Raw genomic sequence first — 15,607 nt, 5'->3', positions numbered from 1 at the left:
ATTTTATCATCAGCTTTCAGTGAAATTTTATTGCTTCTTTCTGCAGCTCTAACTGAAATAAGGCTAATTTTCAACTTTGTTCAAATGTGCTGTAACTTTTGTTCCAAATGGTTTTCAAGAGTCTTTCATGGCTTGCCAAGCAGAACTCAGCATGCTAAACTAGTTATATATAGTATTTGCATTGAAATCTTAAGTCAATTTTATCATCAGCTTTCAGTGAAATTTTATTGCTTCTTTCTGCAGCTCTCACTGAAATAAGGCTAATTTTCAACTTTGTTCAAATGTGCTGTAACTTTTGTTCCAAATGGTTTTCAAGAGTCTTTCATGGCTTGCCAAGCAGAACTCAGCATGCTAAACTAGTTATATATAGTATTTGCATTGAAATCTTAAGTCAATTTTATCATCAGCTTTCAGTGAAATTTTATTGCTTCTTTCTGCAGCTCTCACTGAAATAAGGCTAATTTTCAACTTTGTTCAAATGTGCTGTAACTTTTGTTCCAAATGGTTTGCAAGAGTCTTTCATGGCTTGCCAAGCAGAACTCAGCATGCTAAACTAGTTATATATAGTATTTGCATTGAAATCTTAAGTCAATTTTATCATCAGCTTTCAGTGAAATTTTATTGCTTCTTTCTGCAGCTCTCACTGAAATAAGGCTAATTTTCAACTTTGTTCAAATGTGCTGTAACTTTTGTTCCAAATGGTTTTCAAGAGTCTTTCATGGCTTGCCAAGCAGAACTCAGCATGCTAAACTAGTTATATATAGTATTTGCATTGAAATCTTAAGTCAATTTTATCATCAGCTTTCAGTGAAATTTTATTGCTTCTTTCTGCAGCTCTCACTGAAATAAGGCTAATTTTCAACTTTGTTCAAATGTGCTGTAACTTTTGTTCCAAATGGTTTTCAAGAGTCTTTCATGGCTTGCCAAGCAGAACTCAGCATGCTAAACTAGTTATATATAGTATTTGCATTGAAATCTTAAGTCAATTTTATCATCAGCTTTCAGTGAAATTTTATTGCTTCTTTCTGCAGCTCTCACTGAAATAAGGCTAATTTTCAACTTTGTTCAAATGTGCTGTAACTTTTGTTCCAAATGGTTTTCAAGAGTCTTTCATGGCTTGCCAAGCAGAACTCAGCATGCTAAACTAGTTATATATAGTATTTGCATTGAAATCTTAAGTCATTTTTATCATCAGCTTTCAGTGAAATATTATTGCTTCTTTCTGCAGCTCTCACTGAAATAAGGCTAATTTTCAACTTTGTTCAAATGTGCTGTAACTTTTGTTCCAAATGGTTTTCAAGAGTCTTTCATGGCTTGCCAAGCAGAACTCAGCATGCTAAACTAGTTATATATAGTATTTGCATTGAAATATTAAGTCAATTTTATCATCAGCTTTCAGTGAAATTTTATTGCTTCTTTCTGCAGCTCTCACTGAAATAAGGCTAATTTTCAACTTTGTTCAAATGTGCTGTAACTTTTGTTCCAAATGGTTTTCAAGAGTCTTTCATGGCTTGCCAAGCAGAACTCAGCATGCTAAACTAGTTATATATAGTATTTGCATTGAAATATTAAGTCAATTTTATCATCAGCTTTCAGTTAAATTTTATTGCTTCTTTCTGCAGCTCTCACTGAAATAAGGCTAATTTTCAACTTTGTTCAAATGTGCTGTAACTTTTGTTCCAAATGGTTTTCAAGAGTCTTTCATGGCTTGCCAAGCAGAACTCAGCATGCTAAACTAGTTATATATAGTATTTGCATTGAAATCTTAAGTCAATTTTATCATCAGCTTTCAGTGAAATTTTATTGCTTCTTTCTGCAGCTCTCACTGAAATAAGGCTAATTTTCAACTTTGTTCAAATGTGCTGTAACTTTTGTTCCAAATGGTTTTCAAGAGTCTTTCATGGCTTGCCAAGCAGAACTCAGCATGCTAAACTAGTTATATATAGTATTTGCATTGAAATATTAAGTCAATTTTATCATCAGCTTTCAGTGAAATTTTATTGCTTCTTTCTGCAGCTCTCAATGAAATAAGGCTAATTTTCAACTTTGTTCAAATGTGCTGTAACTTTTGTTCCAAATGGTTTTCAAGAGTCTTTCATGGCTTGCCAAGCAGAACTCAGCATGCTAAACTAGTTATATATAGTATTTGCATTGAAATCTTAAGTCAATTTTATCATCAGCTTTCAGTGAAATTTTATTGCTTCTTTCTGCAGCTCTCACTGAAATAAGGCTAATTTTCAACTTTGTTCAAATGTGCTGTAACTTTTGTTCCAAATGGTTTGCAAGAGTCTTTCATGGCTTGCCAAGCAGAACTCAGCATGCTAAACTAGTTATATATAGTATTTGCATTGAAATCTTAAGTCAATTTTATCATCAGCTTTCAGTGAAATTTTATTGCTTCTTTCTGCAGCTCTCACTGAAATAAGGCTAATTTTCAACTTTGTTCAAATGTGCTGTAACTTTTGTTCCAAATGGTTTTCAAGAGTCTTTCATGGCTTGCCAAGCAGAACTCAGCATGCTAAACTAGTTATATATAGTATTTGCATTGAAATCTTAAGTCAATTTTATCATCAGCTTTCAGTGAAATTTTATTGCTTCTTTCTGCAGCTCTCACTGAAATAAGGCTAATTTTCAACTTTGTTCAAATGTGCTGTAACTTTTGTTCCAAATGGTTTTCGAGAGTCTTTCATGGCTTGCCAAGCAGAACTCAGCATGCTAAACTAGTTATATATAGTATTTGCATTGAAATCTTAAGTCAATTTTATCATCAGCTTTCAGTGAAATTTTATTGCTTCTTTCTGCAGCTCTCACTGAAATAAGGCTAATTTTCAACTTTGTTCAAATGTGCTGTAACTTTTGTTCCAAATGGTTTTCAAGAGTCTTTCATGGCTTGCCAAGCAGAACTCAGCATGCTAAACTAGTTATATATAGTATTTGCATTGAAATATTAAGTCAATTTTATCATCAGCTTTCAGTGAAATTTTATTGCTTCTTTCTGCAGCTCTAACTGAAATAAGGCTAATTTTCAACTTTGTTCAAATGTGCTGTAACTTTTGTTCCAAATGGTTTTCAAGAGTCTTTCATGGCTTGCCAAGCAGAACTCAGCATGCTAAACTAGTTATATATAGTATTTGCATTGAAATCTTAAGTCAATTTTATCATCAGCTTTCAGTGAAATTTTATTGCTTCTTTCTGCAGCTCTCACTGAAATAAGGCTAATTTTCAACTTTGTTCAAATGTGCTGTAACTTTTGTTCCAAATGGTTTTCAAGAGTCTTTCATGGCTTGCCAAGCAGAACTCAGCATGCTAAACTAGTTATATATAGTATTTGCATTGAAATCTTAAGTCAATTTTATCATCAGCTTTCAGTGAAATTTTATTGCTTCTTTCTGCAGCTCTCACTGAAATAAGGCTAATTTTCAACTTTGTTCAAATGTGCTGTAACTTTTGTTCCAAATGGTTTGCAAGAGTCTTTCATGGCTTGCCAAGCAGAACTCAGCATGCTAAACTAGTTATATATAGTATTTGCATTGAAATCTTAAGTCAATTTTATCATCAGCTTTCAGTGAAATTTTATTGCTTCTTTCTGCAGCTCTCACTGAAATAAGGCTAATTTTCAACTTTGTTCAAATGTGCTGTAACTTTTGTTCCAAATGGTTTGCAAGAGTCTTTCATGGCTTGCCAAGCAGAACTCAGCATGCTAAACTAGTTATATATAGTATTTGCATTGAAATCTTAAGTCAATTTTATCATCAGCTTTCAGTGAAATTTTATTGCTTCTTTCTGCAGCTCTCACTGAAATAAGGCTAATTTTCAACTTTGTTCAAATGTGCTGTAACTTTTGTTCCAAATGGTTTTCAAGAGTCTTTCATGGCTTGCCAAGCAGAACTCAGCATGCTAAACTAGTTATATATAGTATTTGCATTGAAATCTTAAGTCAATTTTATCATCAGCTTTCAGTGAAATTTTATTGCTTCTTTCTGCAGCTCTCACTGAAATAAGGCTAATTTTCAACTTTGTTCAAATGTGCTGTAACTTTTGTTCCAAATGGTTTTCAAGAGTCTTTCATGGCTTGCCAAGCAGAACTCAGCATGCTAAACTAGTTATATATAGTATTTGCATTGAAATCTTAAGTCAATTTTATCATCAGCTTTCAGTGAAATTTTATTGCTTCTTTCTGCAGCTCTCACTGAAATAAGGCTAATTTTCAACTTTGTTCAAATGTGCTGTAACTTTTGTTCCAAATGGTTTTCAAGAGTCTTTCATGGCTTGCCAAGCAGAACTCAGCATGCTAAACTAGTTATATATAGTATTTGCATTGAAATCTTAAGTCATTTTTATCATCAGCTTTCAGTGAAATATTATTGCTTCTTTCTGCAGCTCTCACTGAAATAAGGCTAATTTTCAACTTTGTTCAAATGTGCTGTAACTTTTGTTCCAAATGGTTTTCAAGAGTCTTTCATGGCTTGCCAAGCAGAACTCAGCATGCTAAACTAGTTATATATAGTATTTGCATTGAAATATTAAGTCAATTTTATCATCAGCTTTCAGTGAAATTTTATTGCTTCTTTCTGCAGCTCTCACTGAAATAAGGCTAATTTTCAACTTTGTTCAAATGTGCTGTAACTTTTGTTCCAAATGGTTTTCAAGAGTCTTTCATGGCTTGCCAAGCAGAACTCAGCATGCTAAACTAGTTATATATAGTATTTGCATTGAAATATTAAGTCAATTTTATCATCAGCTTTCAGTTAAATTTTATTGCTTCTTTCTGCAGCTCTCACTGAAATAAGGCTAATTTTCAACTTTGTTCAAATGTGCTGTAACTTTTGTTCCAAATGGTTTTCAAGAGTCTTTCATGGCTTGCCAAGCAGAACTCAGCATGCTAAACTAGTTATATATAGTATTTGCATTGAAATCTTAAGTCAATTTTATCATCAGCTTTCAGTGAAATTTTATTGCTTCTTTCTGCAGCTCTCACTGAAATAAGGCTAATTTTCAACTTTGTTCAAATGTGCTGTAACTTTTGTTCCAAATGGTTTTCAAGAGTCTTTCATGGCTTGCCAAGCAGAACTCAGCATGCTAAACTAGTTATATATAGTATTTGCATTGAAATATTAAGTCAATTTTATCATCAGCTTTCAGTGAAATTTTATTGCTTCTTTCTGCAGCTCTCAATGAAATAAGGCTAATTTTCAACTTTGTTCAAATGTGCTGTAACTTTTGTTCCAAATGGTTTTCAAGAGTCTTTCATGGCTTGCCAAGCAGAACTCAGCATGCTAAACTAGTTATATATAGTATTTGCATTGAAATCTTAAGTCAATTTTATCATCAGCTTTCAGTGAAATTTTATTGCTTCTTTCTGCAGCTCTCACTGAAATAAGGCTAATTTTCAACTTTGTTCAAATGTGCTGTAACTTTTGTTCCAAATGGTTTGCAAGAGTCTTTCATGGCTTGCCAAGCAGAACTCAGCATGCTAAACTAGTTATATATAGTATTTGCATTGAAATCTTAAGTCAATTTTATCATCAGCTTTCAGTGAAATTTTATTGCTTCTTTCTGTAGCTCTCACTGAAATAAGGCTAATTTTCAACTTTGTTCAAATGTGCTGTAACTTTTGTTCCAAATGGTTTTCAAGAGTCTTTCATGGCTTGCCAAGCAGAACTCAGCATGCTAAACTAGTTATATATAGTATTTGCATTGAAATCTTAAGTCAATTTTATCATCAGCTTTCAGTGAAATTTTATTGCTTCTTTCTGCAGCTCTCACTGAAATAAGGCTAATTTTCAACTTTGTTCAAATGTGCTGTAACTTTTGTTCCAAATGGTTTTCGAGAGTCTTTCATGGCTTGCCAAGCAGAACTCAGCATGCTAAACTAGTTATATATAGTATTTGCATTGAAATCTTAAGTCAATTTTATCATCAGCTTTCAGTGAAATTTTATTGCTTCTTTCTGCAGCTCTCACTGAAATAAGGCTAATTTTCAACTTTGTTCAAATGTGCTGTAACTTTTGTTCCAAATGGTTTTCAAGAGTCTTTCATGGCTTGCCAAGCAGAACTCAGCATGCTAAACTAGTTATATATAGTATTTGCATTGAAATATTAAGTCAATTTTATCATCAGCTTTCAGTGAAATTTTATTGCTTCTTTCTGCAGCTCTAACTGAAATAAGGCTAATTTTCAACTTTGTTCAAATGTGCTGTAACTTTTGTTCCAAATGGTTTTCAAGAGTCTTTCATGGCTTGCCAAGCAGAACTCAGCATGCTAAACTAGTTATATATAGTATTTGCATTGAAATCTTAAGTCAATTTTATCATCAGCTTTCAGTGAAATTTTATTGCTTCTTTCTGCAGCTCTCACTGAAATAAGGCTAATTTTCAACTTTGTTCAAATGTGCTGTAACTTTTGTTCCAAATGGTTTTCAAGAGTCTTTCATGGCTTGCCAAGCAGAACTCAGCATGCTAAACTAGTTATATATAGTATTTGCATTGAAATCTTAAGTCAATTTTATCATCAGCTTTCAGTGAAATTTTATTGCTTCTTTCTGCAGCTCTCACTGAAATAAGGCTAATTTTCAACTTTGTTCAAATGTGCTGTAACTTTTGTTCCAAATGGTTTTCAAGAGTCTTTCATGGCTTGCCAAGCAGAACTCAGCATGCTAAACTAGTTATATATAGTATTTGCATTGAAATCTTAAGTCAATTTTATCATCAGCTTTCAGTGAAATTTTATTGCTTCTTTCTGCAGCTCTCACTGAAATAAGGCTAATTTTCAACTTTGTTCAAATGTGCTGTAACTTTTGTTCCAAATGGTTTTCAAGAGTCTTTCATGGCTTGCCAAGCAGAACTCAGCATGCTAAACTAGTTATATATAGTATTTGCATTGAAATCTTAAGTCAATTTTATCATCAGCTTTCAGTGAAATTTTATTGCTTCTTTCTGCAGCTCTCACTGAAATAAGGCTAATTTTCAACTTTGTTCAAATGTGCTGTAACTTTTGTTCCAAATGGTTTTCGAGAGTCTTTCATGGCTTGCCAAGCAGAACTCAGCATGCTAAACTAGTTATATATAGTATTTGCATTGAAATCTTAAGTCAATTTTATCATCAGCTTTCAGTGAAATTTTATTGCTTCTTTCTGCAGCTCTCACTGAAATAAGGCTAATTTTCAACTTTGTTCAAATGTGCTGTAACTTTTGTTCCAAATGGTTTTCAAGAGTCTTTCATGGCTTGCCAAGCAGAACTCAGCATGCTAAACTAGTTATATATAGTATTTGCATTGAAATATTAAGTCAATTTTATCATCAGCTTTCAGTGAAATTTTATTGCTTCTTTCTGCAGCTCTAACTGAAATAAGGCTAATTTTCAACTTTGTTCAAATGTGCTGTAACTTTTGTTCCAAATGGTTTTCAAGAGTCTTTCATGGCTTGCCAAGCAGAACTCAGCATGCTAAACTAGTTATATATAGTATTTGCATTGAAATCTTAAGTCAATTTTATCATCAGCTTTCAGTGAAATTTTATTGCTTCTTTCTGCAGCTCTCACTGAAATAAGGCTAATTTTCAACTTTGTTCAAATGTGCTGTAACTTTTGTTCCAAATGGTTTTCAAGAGTCTTTCATGGCTTGCCAAGCAGAACTCAGCATGCTAAACTAGTTATATATAGTATTTGCATTGAAATCTTAAGTCAATTTTATCATCAGCTTTCAGTGAAATTTTATTGCTTCTTTCTGCAGCTCTCACTGAAATAAGGCTAATTTTCAACTTTGTTCAAATGTGCTGTAACTTTTGTTCCAAATGGTTTTCAAGAGTCTTTCATGGCTTGCCAAGCAGAACTCAGCATGCTAAACTAGTTATATATAGTATTTGCATTGAAATCTTAAGTCAATTTTATCATCAGCTTTCAGTGAAATTTTATTGCTTCTTTCTGCAGCTCTCACTGAAATAAGGCTAATTTTCAACTTTGTTCAAATGTGCTGTAACTTTTGTTCCAAATGGTTTTCAAGAGTCTTTCATGGCTTGCCAAGCAGAACTCAGCATGCTAAACTAGTTATATATAGTATTTGCATTGAAATATTAAGTCAATTTTATCATCAGCTTTCAGTGAAATTTTATTGCTTCTTTCTGCAGCTCTCACTGAAATAAGGCTAATTTTCAACTTTGTTCAAATGTGCTGTAACTTTTGTTCCAAATGGTTTTCAAGAGTCTTTCATGGCTTGCCAAGCAGAACTCAGCATGCTAAACTAGTTATATATAGTATTTGCATTGAAATCTTAAGTCAATTTTATCATCAGCTTTCAGTGAAATTGAAACACTTGTACACTTGTACATAGTGTTTGTATTGAAATATTGAGAACTTTTTGGAAGCATTTTTCATTTGCTTTTGAAAAAAAAAAGTTCCCCACAACATTCATCTCAAAAAAATTCTTCCTTCAGAAAAAAAAAATTTGTAAAAAAATTCTTCCTATGTTAAAAAAAATCTTCCTCTCAAAATGTAATCTTCCACCAAAAAGAAAAATTTTGCCCAAACTTTTTTTCCAAATGGTTTTCAAGAGTCTTTCACAGATTGCCAAGCTGAACTCAGGATGCCAAACAAGTTGTACATAGTGTTTGTATTGAAATATTAAGAACACATATGCCATTGAAAAGAAAAAAGTTCCCCACAACAGTCACCTCAAAAAAATTCATCCTTGAGAAAAAAAAAATTCGTAAAAAAAATTCTTCCTTTGTTAAAAAAAATCTTCCTCTCAAAATATAATCTTCCACCAAAAAGAAAAATTTTGCTCAAACTTTTTTTCCAAATGGTTTTCAAGAGTCTTTCACAGCTTTCCAAGCTGAACTCAGGATGCCAAACAAGTTGTACATAGTGTTTGTATTGAAATATTAAGAACATTTTGGAAGCAGTTTTCATTTGCCTTTGAAAAAAAAAAAGTTCCCTACAACAGTCACATCAAAAAAATTCTTCCTTCAGAAAAAAAAAATCGTAAAAAAATTCTTCCTATGTTAAAAAAAATCTTCCTCTCAAAATGTAATCTTCCACCAAAAAGAAAAATTTTGCCCAAACTTTTTTTCCAAATGGTTTTCAAGTCTTTCACAGATTGCCAAGCTGAACTCAGGATGCCAAACAAGTTGTACATAGTGTTTGTATTGAAATATTAAGAAAACATATGCCATTGAAAAGAAAAAAGTTCCCCACAACAGTCACCTCAAAAAAATTCTTCCTTCAGAAAAAAAAAAATTCGTAAAAAAATTCTTCCTATGTTAAAAAAAATCTTCATCTCAAAATATAATCTTCCACCAAACAGAAAAATTTTGCTCAAATTTTTTTTCCAAATGGTTTTCTAGAGTCTTTCACAGCTTGCCAAGCTGAACTCAGGATGCCAAACATTGCAAAAAACGAAGAACATTTCGGAAGCAGTTTTCATATGCCATTGAAAAAAAAAAAAAGTTCACCAAAACAGTCACCTCAAAAAAATTCTTCCTTCAGAAAAAAAAAAAACGTAAAAAAATTCATCCTATGTTAAAAAAAATCTTCCTCTCAAAATATAATCTTCCACCAAAAAGAAAAATGTTGCTAAAACTTTTTTTCCAAATGGTTTTCAAGAGTATTTCACAGCTTGCCAAGCTGAACTCAGGATTCCAAACATTGCAATAAGAAGAACGTTTCGATAGCAGTTTTCATATGCCATTGAAAAAAAAAAGTTCCCCACAACAGTCACCTCAAAAAAATTCTTCCTTCAGAAAAAAAAAATTTGTAAAAAAATTCGTCCTATGTTAAAAAAAATCTTCATCTCAAAATATAATCTTCCACCAAAAAGGAAAATTTTGCCCAAACTTTTTTTCCAAATGGTTTTCAAGAGTGTTTCACAGCTTGCCAAGCTGAACTCAGGATGCCAAACATTGCAATAAGAAGAACATTTCGGTAGCAGTTTTCATATGCCATTGAAAAAAAAAAAAGTTCACCACAACAGTCACCTCAAAAAAATTCTTCCTTCAGAAAAAAAAAATCGTAAAAAAATTCTTCCTATTTAAAAAAAAATGTTCCTCTCAAAATATAATCTTCCACCAAAAAGGAAAATTTTGCCCAAACTTTTTTTCCAAATGGTTTTCAAGAGTGTTTCACAGCTTGCCAAGCTGAACTCAGGATGCCAAACATTGCAATAAGAAGAACGTTTCGATAGCAGTTTTCATATGCCATTGAAAAAAAAAAGTTCCCCACAACAGTCACCTCAAAAAAATTCTTCCTTCAGAAAAAAAAAATTCGTAATAAAAATTCTTCCTATGTTAAAAAAAATCTTCGTCTCAAAATATAGTCTTCCACCAAAAAGAAAAATTTTGCTCAAACTTTTTTTCCAAATGGTTTTCAAGAGTATTTCACAGCTTGCCAAGCTGAACTCAGGATTCCAAACAAGTTGTACTTTCAATTATTTGCATTGAAATATAAAGCAGATTTCAGAAGCAGTTTTCATTTGCCTTCAAAAAAAGAATTCCCACTGTCAACCGAAAAAAAATTCTTCCTCCAAAAAAAACCAATGTCGATAAAAAAAATCTTCCTGTGATAAAAGAAATCTTCCTCTCAAAATATAATCTTCCACCAAAAAGAAAAATTTTGCTCAAACTTTTTTTCAGCTTTCAGTGAAATTTTATTGCTTCTTTCTGCAGCTCTCACTGAAATAAGGCTAATTTTCAACTTTGTTCAAATGTGCTGTAACTTTTGTTCCAAATGGTTTTCAAGAGTCTTTCATGGCTTGCCAAGCAGAACTCAGCATGCTAAACTAGTTATATATAGTATTTGCATTGAAATATTAAGTCAATTTTATCATCAGCTTTCAGTGAAATTTTATTGCTTCTTTCTGCAGCTCTCAATGAAATAAGGCTAATTTTCAACTTTGTTCAAATGTGCTGTAACTTTTGTTCCAAATGGTTTTCAAGAGTCTTTCATGGCTTGCCAAGCAGAACTCAGCATGCTAAACTAGTTATATATAGTATTTGCATTGAAATCTTAAGTCAATTTTATCATCAGCTTTCAGTGAAATTTTATTGCTTTTTTCTGCAGCTCTCACTGAAATAAGGCTAATTTTCAACTTTGTTCAAATGTGCTGTAACTTTTGTTCCAAATGGTTTTCAAGAGTCTTTCATGGCTTGCCAAGCAGAACTCAGCATGCTAAACTAGTTATATATAGTATTTGCATTGAAATATTAAGTCAATTTTATCATCAGCTTTCAGTGAAATTGTATTGCTTCTTTCTGCAGCTCTCAATGAAATAAGGCTAATTTTCAACTTTGTTCAAATGTGCTGTAACTTTTGTTCCAAATGGTTTTCAAGAGTCTTTCATGGCTTGCCAAGCAGAACTCAGCATGCTAAACTAGTTATATATAGTATTTGCATTGAAATATTAAGTCAATTTTATCATCAGCTTTCAGTGAAATTTTATTGCTTCTTTCTGCAGCTCTCACTGAAATAAGGCTAATTTTCAACTTTGTTCAAATGTGCTGTAACTTTTGTTCCAAATGGTTTTCAAGAGTCTTTCATGGCTTGCCAAGCAGAACTCAGCATGCTAAACTAGTTATATATAGTATTTGCATTGAAATATTAAGTCAATTTTATCATCAGCTTTCAGTGAAATTTTATTGCTTCTTTCTGCAGCTCTCACTGAAATAAGGCTAATTTTCAACTTTGTTCAAATGTGCTGTAACTTTTGTTCCAAATGGTTTTCAAGAGTCTTTCATGGCTTGCCAAGCAGAACTCAGCATGCTAAACTAGTTATATATAGTATTTGCATTGAAATATTAAGTCAATTTTATCATCAGCTTTCAGTGAAATTTTATTGCTTCTTTCTGCAGCTCTCAATGAAATAAGGCTAATTTTCAACTTTGTTCAAATGTGCTGTAACTTTTGTTCCAAATGGTTTTCAAGAGTCTTTCATGGCTTGCCAAGCAGAACTCAGCATGCTAAACTAGTTATATATAGTATTTGCATTGAAATCTTAAGTCAATTTTATCATCAGCTTTCAGTGAAATTGAAACACTTGTACACTTGTACATAGTGTTTGTATTGAAATATTGAGAACTTTTTGGAAGCATTTTTCATTTGCCTTTGAAAAAAAAAAGTTCCCCACAACATTCATCTCAAAAAAATTCTTCCTTCAGAAAAAAAAAATTCGTAAAAAAATTCTTCCTATGTTAAAAAAAATCTTCCTCTCAAAATGTAATCTTCCACCAAAAAGAAAAATTTTGCCCAAACTTTTTTTCCAAATGGTTTTCAAGAGTCTTTCACAGATTGCCAAGCTGAACTCAGGATGCCAAACAAGTTGTACATAGTGTTTGTATTGAAATATTAAGAACATTTTGGAAGCAGTTTTCATTTGCCTTTGAAAAAAAAAAAAGTTCCCTACAACAGTCACATCAAAAAAATTCTTCCTTCAGAAAAAAAAAATCGTAAAAAAATTCTTCCTATGTTAAAAAAAATCTTCCTCTCAAAATGTAATCTTCCACCAAAAAGAAAAATTTTGCCCAAACTTTTTTTCCAAATGGTTTTCAAGTCTTTCACAGATTGCCAAGCTGAACTCAGGATGCCAAACAAGTTGTACATAGTGTTTGTATTGAAATATTAAGAAAACATATGCCATTGAAAAGAAAAAAGTTCCCCACAACAGTCACCTCAAAAAAATTCTTCCTTCAGAAAAAAAAAAATCGTAAAAAAATTCTTCCTATGTTAAAAAAAATCTTCCTCTCAAAATATAATCTTCCACCAAAAAGAAAAATGTTGCTAAAACTTTTTTTCCAAATGGTTTTCAAGAGTATTTCACAGCTTGCCAAGCTGAACTCAGGATTCCAAACATTGCAATAAGAAGAACGTTTCGATAGCAGTTTTCATATGCCATTGAAAAAAAAAAGTTCCCCACAACAGTCACCTCAAAAAAATTCTTCCTTCAGAAAAAAAAAATTTGTAAAAAAATTCGTCCTATGTTAAAAAAAATCTTCATCTCAAAATATAATCTTCCACCAAAAAGGAAAATTTTGCCCAAACTTTTTTTCCAAATGGTTTTCAAGAGTGTTTCACAGCTTGCCAAGCTGAACTCAGGATGCCAAACATTGCAATAAGAAGAACATTTCGGTAGCAGTTTTCATATGCCATTGAAAAAAAAAAAAGTTCACCACAACAGTCACCTCAAAAAAATTCTTCCTTCAGAAAAAAAAAATCGTAAAAAAATTCTTCCTATTTAAAAAAAAATGTTCCTCTCAAAATATAATCTTCCACCAAAAAGGAAAATTTTGCCCAAACTTTTTTTCCAAATGGTTTTCAAGAGTGTTTCACAGCTTGCCAAGCTGAACTCAGGATGCCAAACATTGCAATAAGAAGAACATTTCGGTAGCAGTTTTCATATGCCATTGAAAAAAAAAAAAGTTCACAACAGTCACCTCAAAAAAATTCTTCCTTCAGAAAAAAAAAATCGTAAAAAAATTCTTCCTATGTTAAAAAAAATGTTCCTCTCAAAATATAATCTTCCACCAAAAAGGAAAATTTTGCCCAAACTTTTTTTCCAAATGGTTTTCAAGAGTGTTTCACAGCTTGCCAAGCTGAACTCAGGATGCCAAACATTGCAATAAGAAGAACGTTTCGATAGCAGTTTTCATATGCCATTGAAAAAAAAAAGTTCCCCACAACAGTCACCTCAAAAAAATTCTTCCTTCAGAAAAAAAAAATTCGTAATAAAAATTCTTCCTATGTTAAAAAAAATCTTCGTCTCAAAATATAGTCTTCCACCAAAAAGAAAAATTTTGCTCAAACTTTTTTTCCAAATGGTTTTCAAGAGTATTTCACAGCTTGCCAAGCTGAACTCAGGATTCCAAACAAGTTGTACTTTCAATTATTTGCATTGAAATATAAAGCAGATTTCAGAAGCAGTTTTCATTTGCCTTCAAAAAAAGAATTCCCACTGTCAACCGAAAAAAAATTCTTCCTCCAAAAAAAACCAATGTCGATAAAAAAAATCTTCCTGTGATAAAAGAAATCTTCCTCTCAAAATATAATCTTCCACCAAAAAGAAAAATTTTGCTCAAACTTTTTTTCAGCTTTCAGTGAAATTTTATTGCTTCTTTCTGCAGCTCTCACTGAAATAAGGCTAATTTTCAACTTTGTTCAAATGTGCTGTAACTTTTGTTCCAAATGGTTTTCAAGAGTCTTTCATGGCTTGCCAAGCAGAACTCAGCATGCTAAACTAGTTATATATAGTATTTGCATTGAAATATTAAGTCAATTTTATCATCAGCTTTCAGTGAAATTTTATTGCTTCTTTCTGCAGCTCTCAATGAAATAAGGCTAATTTTCAACTTTGTTCAAATGTGCTGTAACTTTTGTTCCAAATGGTTTTCAAGAGTCTTTCATGGCTTGCCAAGCAGAACTCAGCATGCTAAACTAGTTATATATAGTATTTGCATTGAAATCTTAAGTCAATTTTATCATCAGCTTTCAGTGAAATTTTATTGCTTCTTTCTGCAGCTCTCACTGAAATAAGGCTAATTTTCAACTTTGTTCAAATGTGCTGTAACTTTTGTTCCAAATGGTTTTCAAGAGTCTTTCATGGCTTGCCAAGCAGAACTCAGCATGCTAAACTAGTTATATATAGTATTTGCATTGAAATATTAAGTCAATTTTATCATCAGCTTTCAGTGAAATTTTATTGCTTCTTTCTGCAGCTCTCAATGAAATAAGGCTAATTTTCAACTTTGTTCAAATGTGCTGTAACTTTTGTTCCAAATGGTTTTCAAGAGTCTTTCATGGCTTGCCAAGCAGAACTCAGCATGCTAAACTAGTTATATATAGTATTTGCATTGAAATATTAAGTCAATTTTATCATCAGCTTTCAGTGAAATTTTATTGCTTCTTTCTGCAGCTCTCACTGAAATAAGGCTAATTTTCAACTTTGTTCAAATGTGCTGTAACTTTTGTTCCAAATGGTTTTCAAGAGTCTTTCATGGCTTGCCAAGCAGAACTCAGCATGCTAAACTAGTTATATATAGTATTTGCATTGAAATATTAAGTCAATTTTATCATCAGCTTTCAGTGAAATTTTATTGCTTCTTTCTGCAGCTCTCACTGAAATAAGGCTAATTTTCAACTTTGTTCAAATGTGCTGTAACTTTTGTTCCAAATGGTTTTCAAGAGTCTTTCATGGCTTGCCAAGCAGAACTCAGCATGCTAAACTAGTTATATATAGTATTTGCATTGAAATATTAAGTCAATTTTATCATCAGCTTTCAGTGAAATTTTATTGCTTCTTTCTGCAGCTCTCAATGAAATAAGGCTAATTTTCAACTTTGTTCAAATGTGCTGTAACTTTTGTTCCAAATGGTTTTCAAGAGTCTTTCATGGCTTGCCAAGCAGAACTCAGCATGCTAAACTAGTTATATATAGTATTTGCATTGAAATCTTAAGTCAATTTTATCATCAGCTTTCAGTGAAATTGAAACACTTGTACACTTGTACATAGTGTTTGTATTGAAATATTGAGAACTTTTTGGAAGCATTTTTCATTTGCCTTTGAAAAAAAAAAGTTCCCCACAACATTCATCTCAAAAAAATTCTTCCTTCAGAAAAAAAAAATTCGTAA

This window comes from Ammodytes marinus, assembly GCF_949987685.1.
Source record: "Ammodytes marinus genome assembly, chromosome: 14".
Taxonomy (NCBI): Eukaryota; Metazoa; Chordata; class Actinopteri; order Uranoscopiformes; family Ammodytidae; genus Ammodytes; species Ammodytes marinus.
Note: the sequence above shows the minus strand (reverse complement) of the source record.